Source organism: Anomaloglossus baeobatrachus, chromosome 6, assembly GCF_048569485.1.
Source record: "Anomaloglossus baeobatrachus isolate aAnoBae1 chromosome 6, aAnoBae1.hap1, whole genome shotgun sequence".
NCBI lineage: Eukaryota > Metazoa > Chordata > Amphibia > Anura > Aromobatidae > Anomaloglossus > Anomaloglossus baeobatrachus.
The window spans coordinates 106,320,547-106,334,691 of NC_134358.1; the positions used below are offsets into that span (position 1 = coordinate 106,320,547).

Below are 14,145 nucleotides of genomic sequence, written 5' to 3' on the forward strand. Positions count from 1 at the left end.
ATAAACAGTTCTCCATTAGAAAACATGGCTCCCAGAAAGAGGCATTTACCAAGCAGCAAATGTGGAGAACCTTGCCAAGGTTAGCTGCCCACCGTCATCCAAAAGTCATATATACCAAACACGTGTGTTAAGAAAAATAAGCAAAAAACAGCAACAGCATAGAATTATCTAAAATATCCATCATCCACTATTATCACATTCAGAGTGTAATAAGAGGTGTCTGCTTGAAACGCAATACTCCTCCACGCAAGCGTCTCAGAGGTTAAAATAAAATTGAACCTGACTTGTATTGACCTCTTGTAGTCTAGAGATATTAAAAACAGTGAAGAAATGTGGAAGTGTATAGCCAAATAATCGAATCTGCATGATGAAACAAGCCAGTGTTCCCGTAAAGAGGGTTTTTTCTTTGAAGTCTAATTAATATTTAATGCAATGTAAAAACTATATATAAAGTCAGTGAGCAAACACTAGGCCGGGGATGTTTAAGCAGGGTCTTGCACATCAAGAGGATTTCATGTAATAAGTTCTGACTCGAAAGTAAATGTTTATTTAAATTTTCTATAAATCTACATGCATGGAATAAACTTACATTTTCTATAAACAAGAATGTTTCTCTTAATCATATGTTGGGAACACTAAAATCTTAAGTAACTTAATTTAAAGTCTAACCTAATTTGAAACAGGCAAAATTATGCTGAATGTTTTTTTCACCGTCCAGAATGACCCACATCAAATTTTTGAAAAAAAAATCAAAAAAAAAAAATCACTTTTTTTTGTAAGCGCTGACTACTCTAATTTCTGCCCACGGCATGTAATAGGATACTTTAAAATTCCCCCTTCTCTTCAATGGAAACCTTTACAGCTCTTCAGCATATTCAGTTGCATTAGTTGGTTCTTAAAGCAGCAATCACTTGCTGATGTTCACCTTATCTCTATAGCTATGTATATCTGATATATATATATGTATATGATCTATATATATATCTAATATATATATATATATATATATATATATATATATATATATATATAGATAGATATATGATCTATATCTATCTATATCTATCTATATCTATCTATATATATACACACACATATATGCACACAGTACATGTGTGTGTGTATATGTCAGTCTCAAGTGGTGATCTCTCACCTACCGATTGCTTACGTATGTGTATAATAGTATATTGTATACATCATACTATAAATAAGATATATCTTGAACTTAATAGTTAAGGGTTCGGTTCCACTTGCATTTTGCACGGGCGAGTGCAATCTGATAAAACATTGGATTGCTCTCACTCTAGTTCAAAACTATGGGACAGTGTCCACCTGTGATTGATTTCTCAAGCCATAGCTGTTTGGCAGCACGTTTCGGCTCATGCACCCCCATACAAGTCTATAGGAGTGTGTCAAACATTGCACTGGACTCGCATGTAATCCGAGTACAGTGCAATATACGCAGGCAGCGGAGGAGATGGGGAGAAAGTGCTCAATCCCGCTTCTCCACACCTGTGATGCGACTGCAAGATCGCATCACAGTCTCATGACCCTCGGCCGACACCCTCAGCTGATTAGCATCAGAAGCTATACGCTAGTGGAACTGTTCCCTTATAGATATACTTCTACTGGCTGGGAAGTTGGATTGAATCTCCTTAAAATTGGATTGATGAAAAAGGGGTGGGGTATTTCATTCTTCCGAAGAAGCAGTTTAAAAAAAATAACCTCTTGAGACATTTACACTGCAAATTAATTGTGAAAAAGTGTTGTTAAAAACACCCATTTTACCATTTTACTGCCATGTAAACAGGCTGTGGATCACGCAATGAATGAGCAAAATGATTACTCATCAAGAGAATTCATCTTTTATGCAGCATGGAAGGTCATCATTCTTGGTAATGAATCATCCTATTTAAACAGGACACCCACTTCCAAAAACAATGGCAGCTAAATGTACTGAGTGACATCCTATTAAGATGAGCAAACCTGAAGAAGTTCTGTACGAACTCAGACTTTTCCAAGAAAACAAAGTTTGGGTTTGGAGTTTGGGAGCTTTGCAAATGCAAATAACTCGCATGAGCGTCGCTGTGCTTGGTACTCAACCTAGTGTGAGCCACTTGCAGTGTTTGATTGGCTCGCACTGGGGGTAAACAACAGCATGATCAGATGTAGTGTAAACCAAAAAAAATGGGGAAAAAACCCTCCCACCCTCTTCCAGAAGTGATCTGTTTATGACTGGCTGCATGTGGGCGGAGACCCAAACTGCCAATCAGTTGCTTCAAATGAAGTTCAAGTCAAGTCCAGGTCCAAAACCGAACTTTAAAAAAGTTCAGCAGAATCAGCAGATCACGAACTTACATGGGTCCGCTAATCTCTAATCTCGTGCAGATCACTCTGTGTGCATTGTTTGGTCTGTCTGTGTAACGTTTACTGATCAGTAGTTGAATGTGCCACTGCTCATTCTGTGAAAACAGACCCTTAGATTACATTCATACTTTCTTCTGACTTTCTTTTTGGTCAGCACACTGACTTATTGACTTTCATTCATCCATGCAGTTTTAAAAAGCAATCCATGTCTCCTGTCTTTGAATCTCAGAGTATATCCCTGACTTTTCTACCTTTTACCCTGGTCCTCCGATTGGATTTTCTTTTAGTTTTCTCCTTATGGTCCTTCCATGCTGCAAATTATGTCCCACACAGTCATGATGGGTGTGATACATGTCAATGATGTGCATCGCTTCCCACATGAGGTCCTACACATGTCTTTGACATCAATGATTATACATGACACCCCATGCATAATCAGTGGCAGTGGAGCCCAATCAGTGCCAAGGCTCTCCCGAAGACTGATATGGAGTAGAAGACTAAAGCGAAGCCTACTGGAGGACAAGACTGGAAGAGGCAGTGACAGACAGTTATGAGCCAGTGACAAGGAGAGGTATTTACTTATTTTACTCACTTATATAGCGCTATTAATTCCACAGTTCTCTACAGATGTGATCATTACTGTCCCCATTGGGGATCACAATCTAAATCTCCTATCTGTATGTCTTAGGAGTTGGGGAGGAAACCGGAGAACTTGGAGGAAATCCATGCAAACATGAGTAGGTAAGTAACTTTTCTTTCCTCCTCTCAGCTCTAAGAACCAAGAAAAATGGCTGCCAGATGCCCTCCACTTTGTTGGATTCATGCAAACTTAATACACAAAAATGTCAAATTTATTTAGAATCATTAGAATCTGACTTTTTAGGGAAATTTATAGCAAATTTGCTTAATTTAAAGTTGGTTCATACAATTTGTCAATCTATTTACTACACTACTATTAAACGGGAAAGGGTCTTTATTTGTCTGTAAACAGCACCACTCGTCCATATTCTGTTCTCAAGAAAAATGAGTTGCAATAAAAAAAATACAGCCTTTAGATAGTAATGGTGCAGTTTCTGAAATAAAAAAGCAGATCCTATTTTAATCCTAGATGCCCCCTTAAGTATAAATATAGTCTTTATTTTGAAAGACACTCATGCTGTTAAAATGTTATAAGTTTCGAAATCCGAAATAAAAATAACCATTTTTACTATACGTTATGCTGATGTGGCAAGATACTATGGAACATGGTGCTAACTATGTCTATGTGCTGATTGACAATGCCACAACTAGGCTGACTCCAGCATTACAAAATTATCTGGCCACAAATATACAATGAACATTAGGAGGAATCTGCCATTAGACAGAATAGGTACATATGAATATATACCTAAAGAACCAACACACAAAAGGTATCTGCTCCATACGGACAGAACACATCATCTGCTAAACTAATCTGACTGATAAGAGTTTATGTAAGGCTTTAAACAAAATAAACCAAAACAAACTTTTTCTAAACTTTTTTTTTAACTTTTTTATTCTAACATCTGAAAGTGTTTAACTGAGAAAAAAAATAAAAAAAAAATATACCCGTAAAGATTAAATTACCCGGTGAATGCTTTGCAACCACAGCGATGACATGATATGCAAGACTTGCTCTTTCCTGTAACCACAATAACTAAATGTTACTGAGTAATCTCTTTTTGCAAGTCAAACAGGGTTAACTGAACCAACCTTTCAAGGGGTAAGTGGCATTTTGACAGGTGACTCACGAGAGTAACATGGTGGGAAATACACATTCACTATGGCCTTTCAACATCTAACAACGGTGGTAACTTGGTTCCTTTTTGTGTGTTTTGTCATGGATCCGGTTGACTTAAGTGGGTAAACACAAGTCAGGTGACATTAGGAGAGGGGGATTTGTTGCTGTAACTAAGGGTTCTTTTCCATGTAAAGATATTCTGGAAAAAAAATGAATGGCAATTGACGATATGAAGATTTTGTTAGTATTTTTTGGCCATTTTTAAATAATCATAAAAGATTTGAAATCTCATTGATCATTGAATCTATGCACACATTTACAGTGGGCATTAGTTGTTACTTTTTTATTGGCTTATTGACCCAAATAAAGTGTTTTTAAGGCTAATCTTTCAATAGGTTTTAATGCAAAAATAATGACCAAAAAGTGACCTTTCAGCAAATAATTGTAAGGGATACGTCAGGACCTTGCACCATCAGTGCTATTAAAAGCTTTAGTTAACTGTATGGAGTTTTGAACTTTAAGGTCAGTGTCACACATATGGTACAGTCCGAATATAGACCATGACATACAGACTAGCAGCAGGTCTCCTGATGTGAATCCAGTGGTCTCATACTGGCCTTTGAAGCTGTTGAGTTCAGGTCAAGAGACCTATGGCCAGTCAGTAAATCACAGTCTGTACTTGGTCCACAATACACCAATGTGTGAAATGAGCGTAAGGTGTACCTATGTGGAGAAATTGGGATCCTCACATATCTCCACTGCTATATCTCTCAAACCTTTTGATCAGTCTGAGGAGGCAACTTTTAGACTGAGTTTCTTGGTGTTTTGTTAAGATGTGGGATCCTTTAAGGCTTAACCTTTTTTTTTCTTGTTTTATGTAAATAAAGCTAAACAATTCTATAGTAAAAGTAACTTTTGCACATCTTTTACTGCTGTCTTGTTTACATCCAGAGGCTTTCTTGATCATGCCTTGCTAACAATGGAGCACAGCTAATAACAAGAGTCAGATGGGCAACTCTTAACCCTAGAAAGCGCAACCATAGAAATCAACCATAGAAAAAAAGTAACCTAGCAGGCCTGCAAGGCCCCAGGGATGCGTTCTAGGGTTAAAGGGTACCTGTCATTTACATTTTTTTTTATATATAATAAAAATTGGTGGTTGTCTCGGTCCCGAGACCCCCTCACTGACTGTCCAAAACACTACTCTGCCCCAAACAGTACAGTAGAGCTCAATTATTACATGAGTACGTGCACAGTGCAGTTTTCTGACTCAATGGAAAGCCAATGGGCCCATACTTTCTGCACACGATCATAGAGCCGAGTGCCGTTACTTGTAGAAGTGATCACATCAGTAAGGTGTTTTGAGCAACTGGTAGGGTCCCAGGTCCTGGACACTGATCAGCAGCATGCTACAGAGTGGAACACATATAAAAACTAAATTCAGTTGATCAGAACCCTTTAAATAAATCATTATTTTAATTTATTTATAATCTATGCCCTTGACTGTAAGCAATATGTGTTTTTATTCACGAGCTGCGATCACATATTTTAAACAGCTTAAGGCATTGAACTACAAAATGTATAAAATATTGCAGAAATGTTTTGTTACTTTGTGATTAGGGTAGATTTACATAAAAATGGAAACTTTAATAAACAGCTGTGATCAGGATGAGTTATATGGATATCTTCATAGATGATATCTTCAAAAAAGGAAAAATATTAAAAAGATCCAGCTGATATACTGGAATTGGGGTATTGAAGGCATGCAATATTACCAGAAAATCTACTAATTGACCTACTAACGTACCAATGTCTGCCCATGCACCCTCCTTCCACTTTTCGCAGCGTATGATACTGTAGATGGTTTTTTCACTTGAGAACTTATTTTTGCTGTTACGAGTCATCATCGATTGTTTCATTTGTAGGTTGAATGGACGAGTTTGAGTGAGAAGACTTGAGTTTTTTAAACACGCATTTGATAGTTTCTAAAAACAGTCCACGCCATCTAAATTGTTTGTTCCTTAGAATCCAGAAGTGTGAAGAACAGCATGCCTCTGTCTTTCAGATTACCCCTTCAAGTGTGAATCTCAGTTTGCAAAACTTTTTCATTAACCCCTTTCCTGACAGGGCAAAATGGAAAACATTACCAAGTTTTTCTGCAATGAAGAGGTTGAAACTTTTTTTTTTGTTGTTTTCATTCCCTTACTTCCCCCAAAAGTTGTGGCAGCCCAAAATCTGTGACCAAAAGTATCCTACAAACAAACCAAGCATATCAAGCGGAGCTGCGATACTCACAGCCTAATGAACAATGCACAAAAACAAAAGCATCAGCAAGACGTCCATTATCTGATCTGCCGTGAAACACAAAAAATGCCCTTTCTGGTGCAGAGGAAGTGCCAGTAAGCCTGCAGGTGTGAGCCAGTTAAAAGAAAAGGCTTGGTTAAATAGATTCTTTGACTGTCAGGGATTAGAGTCATGGTACCAGTAGTAACACACATCTTTTCCTTTAACTTACGAAATTTTCTCACGAGTCTGCAAGAGTTCACCCCATAAGGAGCTTTCTGAGGCCATTGAAAAGTCTTAAGTTTTAATTAAGTTGAAGTTGTCAGAAGAAAGCTTTTTTGGCACAGAGTCAGGGTCATTAATTACTGCTATCTTTGTTTCTTTCTGAAGAAAGAACTCCACTGACTTGTTGGGTTACTAATACAGCTAGCATTTTCTATCCGCCAGGCCTCTTATCAATTGAGTCTCATTTACAGATCTACCAATTACTTTCATCTTTTCTAAATTCAAGGCTGGTAATTTATCATGATTCTGACTGTTTAGCATGACAGTATCCAGTATGATCAGTTTGTAGATGTCTTGCTAATAAAATAAAAATGATAATATTTCATGTAATTTCTTATGGGTTATCTATTACTCATTCAGCCCGATTGCTTTACTTTACAATTGCTACCAAATGCTTATTTTAATTACTAGGAAAATGTATGCATCAACCTTCAGATTTATCGATTTACAGAATATATACATATATGCATTTTAGACGTCTGAACGTCAAAATATTTACAGATCGTACACTCCTATGTGTTGGCATACTACAGTGTTAACTTATATCGCAATGTTTTTAATAAAAACATTTGCAAAATAACATTTGTTCTTGTCTTGACTTGGGAATTGTGATTTATGTGGCACATTTTACCATTAGGAGTCTCTCAGCAAGTGGCTCCATACACGTTACAAATGTACTTGGCATAGCATAAATTATTATGACACACACTGGGGTTTCATTTCTAGACTCAAATGATTCAGACACAAAATTCATGTTGGTTACAAAACCAAGGGAAAATTCCTTCTTAGATTTTTGAAAAAGCTAAAACATACTATATATTCTAGAGAGACAAGTAGATGCGTTTATATGAGATCCATGCTGAATAACAGAAAATTCAACACTGCATCGCATTTCACAATATATACATGTGCAAAGCTTTAGAAGTTAAGGAATTCAGATTTCATATTACTAATGGGATAGTACAAAGCAAGGGCAGAGGGAAAGCTGAACACGCCCGACAGTGTGAGTCACCATACATCCATGGAGTGCTACGATAAAAAGTCCTCCTGGTAGACTGCAATACGAAGAAGAGAAGAATCGGCACATCCAAGAATAAAATTTTCTTGCTTTATTTCCCATTAGATTAAAAAATATCCAACATAGTGCCCTGACGCGTTTCCGGCGCAAAGGAGCGCCCTTAATCGTAGGGTGATTAAGGGCGCTTATTTGCGCCAGAAGCGCATCAGGGCACTATGTTGGATATTTTTTAATCTAATGTGAAATAAAGTAAGAAAATTTTATTCTTGGATGTGCTGATTCTTCCCTTCTTCGTAATAGGTTAGTAGTTAGTAAGGGTCCATTTACGCAAGCTAATAAATTGCCTAGACATAGTATAGTATAAGTAAAACCGGCACTCCCTTCCAAAAATAGGTGCCCAAATAGGATCCCCGTCCGTTCATATATAATAGAAAAGAAATCCGGAACTCACAAGTGGCGGTTTTCTTTACTGCCTAGAAATAAGGCCAATCCTCAATCTAGGCAGTTGAGGATGCTTTTTTATTGTCTTCACATAAAACAATGATTGGCGAGGTGTAGGTGTATGACTTATCATTGGTTCTCCATTTTGTTTTTATTATTGATGGTAGCACAAGTGAATTTGGTGTTGACCAAGCGATAATTTTGAAGTGAAATAATGGATGCGTTCAAATGGCAAAAACTAGCTTTTTTATTGTAATTTGAGCAGGTACATTCATTTAACTATCATCACCTCGTAAAAAAACTATTAAACCTGAACTCCAACGTATAATAGGCACTCAACAACTCCACTACACAGGTTGAAGCCACTATTGCCTATCTCTAGTAATGTTATGACTTTGCTTACGTGTAAGTAGAGCACAATATGAAGTGGAGCAACCAACAGTTGAGGAGCTAAATGCATGGTCTTGAACCAATTGTTGGCAAACACTGCCATAACCAATATTTTGAAAGGGTTGTCTACTCCTAGGACAACCCCTTCTCAATCTGAGTGTTTGACCCTGTTAAAATAAAAACAATTCTATTCACCTCAAATGCGGACACCATTCCATTGCTTTCAAGACTCATGTGAAATTTTTACGTCTCGCAAGCCCTGTACCCATTCAGCGGCGTCTCCCCTCTTTCCACCTTTGGATGAATAGAGCATCAAGAAGAAGTTAGAACTGCGGATGGCTTGCTAACTTCTTCTTTATAATTGATATGTCCAAAGGTAGGGAGTAGAAACTTGGTGCTGATTGGGCACAGGGATTCGGAGAAGTAACAACGTCATGTGAGCCCTGGTAGTGCGAGTGCTGACACCAATGAACCGCATTACCAGAGGTGAGTAAGTGTTTTTATTTTAATGGTGGCAAACACTCCGATTGAGAAGGGGTTTTCCAAGTAGTGGACAACCCCTTGATATCCTACAGAAGACCTATTTTAAGTCTGATGTTTCTACTCATTTACGGTTTAACCACAGCACATTGACAATTTTCTAAAATGGGTTTCTGTTAGTTTGAGTTGTCTTAAAAGAATTTATTCTTAAACTTGAGAAGTATCTCTGCACAATATTTGGAGCTGCCAATAGCTGGAGTCTCCATCAGCTGTCAGAAAATATTGCCTTAACCCATATATTAAGTTCTGACGCCCTGGGAGGTCTGGTGTTTCCAAGTGTTGATTTAACCACAAAAGATAGGCAAGTTATGTTTATCCCACATTTTGTAAGATAGGTTTCTGTTAGTTTGAATTGTCTTATGGAAATTTATTAATGAAACCGATACATTTATTTGCTTAGTCTAATCTGTAATGCATTTTAATGCTGTTGGATAAAATAATTCCTGGCAAGAAAAAGATAGATATGGAACCATTGTAAAAAATTTTAAATTTGTTATCTAGTACTCCATATTTTTAATGTATTGCGGCTTTGACATGTTATATAAAAACAAACACTCAGTAAAGTAGACAATTTTTCAAACTCGCACTTTGCAAAATTGACCCAGTCATGTGGAAAAACATTGGCTTGGTCCTGTATGTGCTAAAACCCCTTATAAGTCCAGAAGTGATTGATGAATTTATAAAAAAAAAAAAGAAAAATAGGGCGAGTACTGTAAGTTTCCAGGTGGCTGCAGTCTGATCTGCTGGGATAATGGAGTGCTTGCATCTATGATAGTGAATTGTACTGGATTACTGTTTGGCATCCAACCAAGCGACTGGCCTGGGGACAGATCATTTTATTTAACAGTTCATCAGCAGCCCCTCACCAACATGCCAGCACGGGGGGATCACTTAATGTTTGAGAATATATGATGATCAGAGTTTGTGTTTATACAGTTGAGCCGCACAGGTGACTGATAATTGCTACAGACAAAAAAAGAATATTAATCCCATAGCAATACATAACAAAAATAAGATTACAAACATAAGACTGCGAGTAATTACTTTAGCAATTCTATGAAGGCTAATTGTAATTTGTAGATTATCTTCATTATTTGGTTATCTTATTGTGGATTACTGTGATTTACTGAATATACGTTTGGAAATTTCCATTCTAAAAATACAATACTGTAACGAATGTATATATAGATGGCTTCTTCGGAGAAAGTATACCATTTTATGACCCCTAATACACCCAAACATCTTACCAAATATGTAGAAAAAGTTGCTTTGTACTGCCAATTTTTTTTTACTCTAATTTTGATAAAGGCAACCTGTCACCAGATTTGGTGACTATAAGCTGCGGCCACCACCACTGAGCTCTTATATACAACATTCCAGAATACTGTATATCAGTGCCCAGGCAGCTATGTAGAACATAAAAAAAAAATACTATTCTCATACTCACCCAAGGGGAGATTCGGCTGCTCTCCGGTCCGGCACCTCCTCTCTGTAGTGAACGCCTTCCTCCTTCTTCTGAGGCCCGTGTGCATGACGCATCCTATGTCATGCACACTAGCTAGCATTGAGGTCCTGCACACTAGCTGACATTGAGGTACTGCATAGGCACACTTTGATCTGCCCTTCTCAGAGCAGAACAAAGTATTGTAGTGTGCATGCATGTGCGGTCTTTAACCTGTCCTCACACCTGCACATTACAGTACTTTGATCTGCCCTCAGCAGGGCAGATCAAAGTGCTTCTGCGCAAGACCGCAATGTTGGCTTGTGTGGATGACGTAGACATGTCATCCATAATGGGCTGGGAAGAAGGAGGACTGAGATCACAGCAGAGAAAAGGCGCTGGACCAGAGAGAGGAGGAGCTGGACCGGAAAGCAGCGACACCCATCAAAATTTTAAAATGTAATGCACAAAGTGCTGCCAAAATTATTTGCACAACATGTAGTCATGTTAGAGGCCATGTGTCTTCTAGGCCCGCATTTACGAACATCTGAAGTAACAAAGACAAACCCTCCAGAAGTGCTGCTTTCTGGGAACTTTCAATAGAGTTTTCCAACACAAACTTTTTCGGAAGTCTTAAGGCCACTTTACACGCAGAGATAAATCTTTGGCAGATCTGTGGTTGCAGTGAAATCATGGACATATTGTTCCATTTGTACACAGCCACAAACCTGGCACTGATTGTCCACAATTTCACTGCAACCACAGATCTGCCGCAGATTTATCTCTGTGTGTAAAGTGGCCTTTAGGCCATGTGCACACATTGTGTATTCAGTGAGTTTTTTCCCCCTCAGTATTTGTAAGCCAAAACCTGGAGTGGGACAATCAGTGGAAAAGCATAATAGAAACCCATGCATAACGTCAGCATTTTTTACCAATCACTTACAAATACTGAGGTAAACTCAAATTCTCAACGTGTGCACATGGTCTGAAAAGTCTCCCCATTTTTGAGTAGTCTCCTGGATGTTCTGGATTAGTTGGCATTGCTATTAATGCAACATAGCCACCAAATATGAGATGTGCTTCAAGTACTATGAAAAATACAGTATTTATAACACTGTAAAATATGTGTTCATACATAAAGTCCACAAAATAATGGTGGTTTTACATATTATAGAACATAAGGCTAAACTACTCAGCCTACATCTATTGCAGGGCTAAAATAACATTTGGAACTATTGACCTGATGTAATGGGTTTTTTGGTGTTAATCTGACCAACAGCATTGTCTTCAAGCAGTTTCAGTGGATTTCCTCTGGGCACTCTGGTTTCCTCCTACACGCCAAAAACATACTAAGTTACTTAGCTTCTATGAAAATGACAGCAATACGGTGTACTGTAGATACGTCCAATGAGATGAAGCCCCTTACCCATAGAGCTGTCTTACATCTGAGATGTATGTCTAAACATAATATTTAAATATATTTTAACTCCTGGGATTTAGAATTGCTTATTGCACAATGTAGGCCTAAAGAAGAAGCCCAGAATGATGTATATATTATGAAAGGTGTAACTGTGCCATGGTGACTACATAGGTTTTACTTAGTCACCAGAAAATATTTTACCCCCACGTCATACTTAACTGGAGAACAAGTCTAAACAAATGACAACATTATAATGTCCAGTGAAACTCTTTCTTCATAGCACTGCCTGCCCTGAGAGAACACAGTCACTGGTTCCGCTGGATGAGGATTAGTTCATGCATTTCAGAATCCTAAAACTCTCAAAGTTTCATAGAAAAAAAATTCTATTTTGAAGGATGAACCAAAAATGTAACTTCTGAGAGGTCAAGGATTGCACTAGTTGTTAGTATCACAAAATGGTTTACTTTAGTGGTAATGTTTGGCAATATTATGCCTTTTTATACCTGAATAGAGTGTATATTTTAGGATTATTTCATGATGAAATATGCAAACTCTATGCTAGTCTTTGAACTTGAGGCACATCTCTGGAATCTGATTATTCAGGTCACACTGAATTGACATATTGGATGAATGTAAATGTGCTCAAGTAGGTTATATGTAAGTGAAGTCTTCTAATACTGGAAATCTACTTTCATGCTATTTTTGGCAAGGTGATCCATTCCCAATGAGACATCCATGCCACACTTCTGCTTTCCTTATCCTTTTGATACAAGGGCAACTTGTACCACAGTACATCATTCTGACGTTACTCTGCACAGAAAAGTAATGTAGGTCTAATTATGTGTAAAATATCTGTGACTGGCAAAGGGATTATTTCTACTATCTGATCTGCATATATTTTGCAGTCATAACAATGTAACATGATCATTGTATATATTATATACATTTGGGCGTCCCACATTGAGGTCTTACAAAATTGCATTATTATGTTTTTCATAGTTTTTGAAGTTGTACTGTCCTGTATTGTTTAATTTCTAAATACCCCATGTGGTCTAAGAACTCCCAAGCACCTACAATAGAAGTGGTAAGACATTGACTCAATCTTGACCTCCTGTATGAAGATGACTTAAAGGTGCTTTACACGCTGCGACATTGCTAGCGATGTTGCGAGCGATAGCACCCGCCCCCGTTGTTTGTCCGACATTTGGTGATCGCTGCCGTAGCGAACAATATCGCTGTTCAGCGATGTTGCTGTGACCGCCGAACAATCCCTCCTCCAAGGGGGAGGTGCGTTCGGCATTACAGAGGCATCACTAAACGGCCGCCCAATAGCAGAGGAGGGGCGGAGATGAGCGGCCGGAACATGCCGCCCACCTCCTTCCTTCCTCATTTCTAGTGGACGCAGGTAAGGAGATGTTCGTCGTTCCTGCGGTGTCACACATAGCGATATGTGATGCCACAGGAACGATGAACAACCAGCGCCATGCACCACCAACGATATTATGAAAAGGACCGATGTGTCAACGATCAACGATTTTTGACGTTTTTGCGATCGTTGATCGTCGCTCCTAGCTGTCACACGCTGCAATGTCGCTAACGACGCCGGATGTGCGTCACAAACACTGTGACCCTGACGATATATCGTTAGCGATGTAGCAGCAAGTAAAGCACCCTTTAGACTATGTTCCCACAATCAGGAAGACACTGCATTCTTCCTTCCAGCAGAGAGATGCAAATGTTCTCTGTGGGAAAATGCGGCATCCGTGCCCACAATCAGGATTCTCGGTGCTCCAGACTTCCACTGTGTTCTCCAGCAGAGAACACTCATATCTCCGCAAACATAAATTGACATGCTGCGGCTCGTGAAGCCATGCCACATGTCAGTATATGCAGAATGGACATGGGATTTCTATAAATCCCTTCTGATCCGCTGTACTTCTACTGTACAACCCGCCAAAGTGTTGCATTAATTGTAGGTGGGACTGAAGTGCCATTATCCAAGTATAAGTGTGGGGAATGAACACAGACAGTGTGAATACAATCCCTGACTATCATGGTAAGGACCAGGCTGGTATCTCCATTATTTTAATTCCATCTGGTAGTATTGAGTCATAAAAGATCTAAAGTCCGCCCCAGGTAGCCAAAAGTGCTCAGTGGTAACCAATGGGATGTCAGTTAGTCAATTCACTACTATACATGTC

At 38.5% G+C, this 14,145-nt stretch overlaps 1 protein-coding gene across 3 annotated transcripts in view; it reads right to left on the reverse strand.

The window, feature by feature from the left end:
• ZFHX4 (zinc finger homeobox 4) overlaps positions 1-14,145 on the reverse strand; it is a 228,663-nt gene that overhangs the window by 121,607 nt on the left and 92,911 nt on the right. The gene's annotated exons all lie outside the window — the stretch shown is intronic.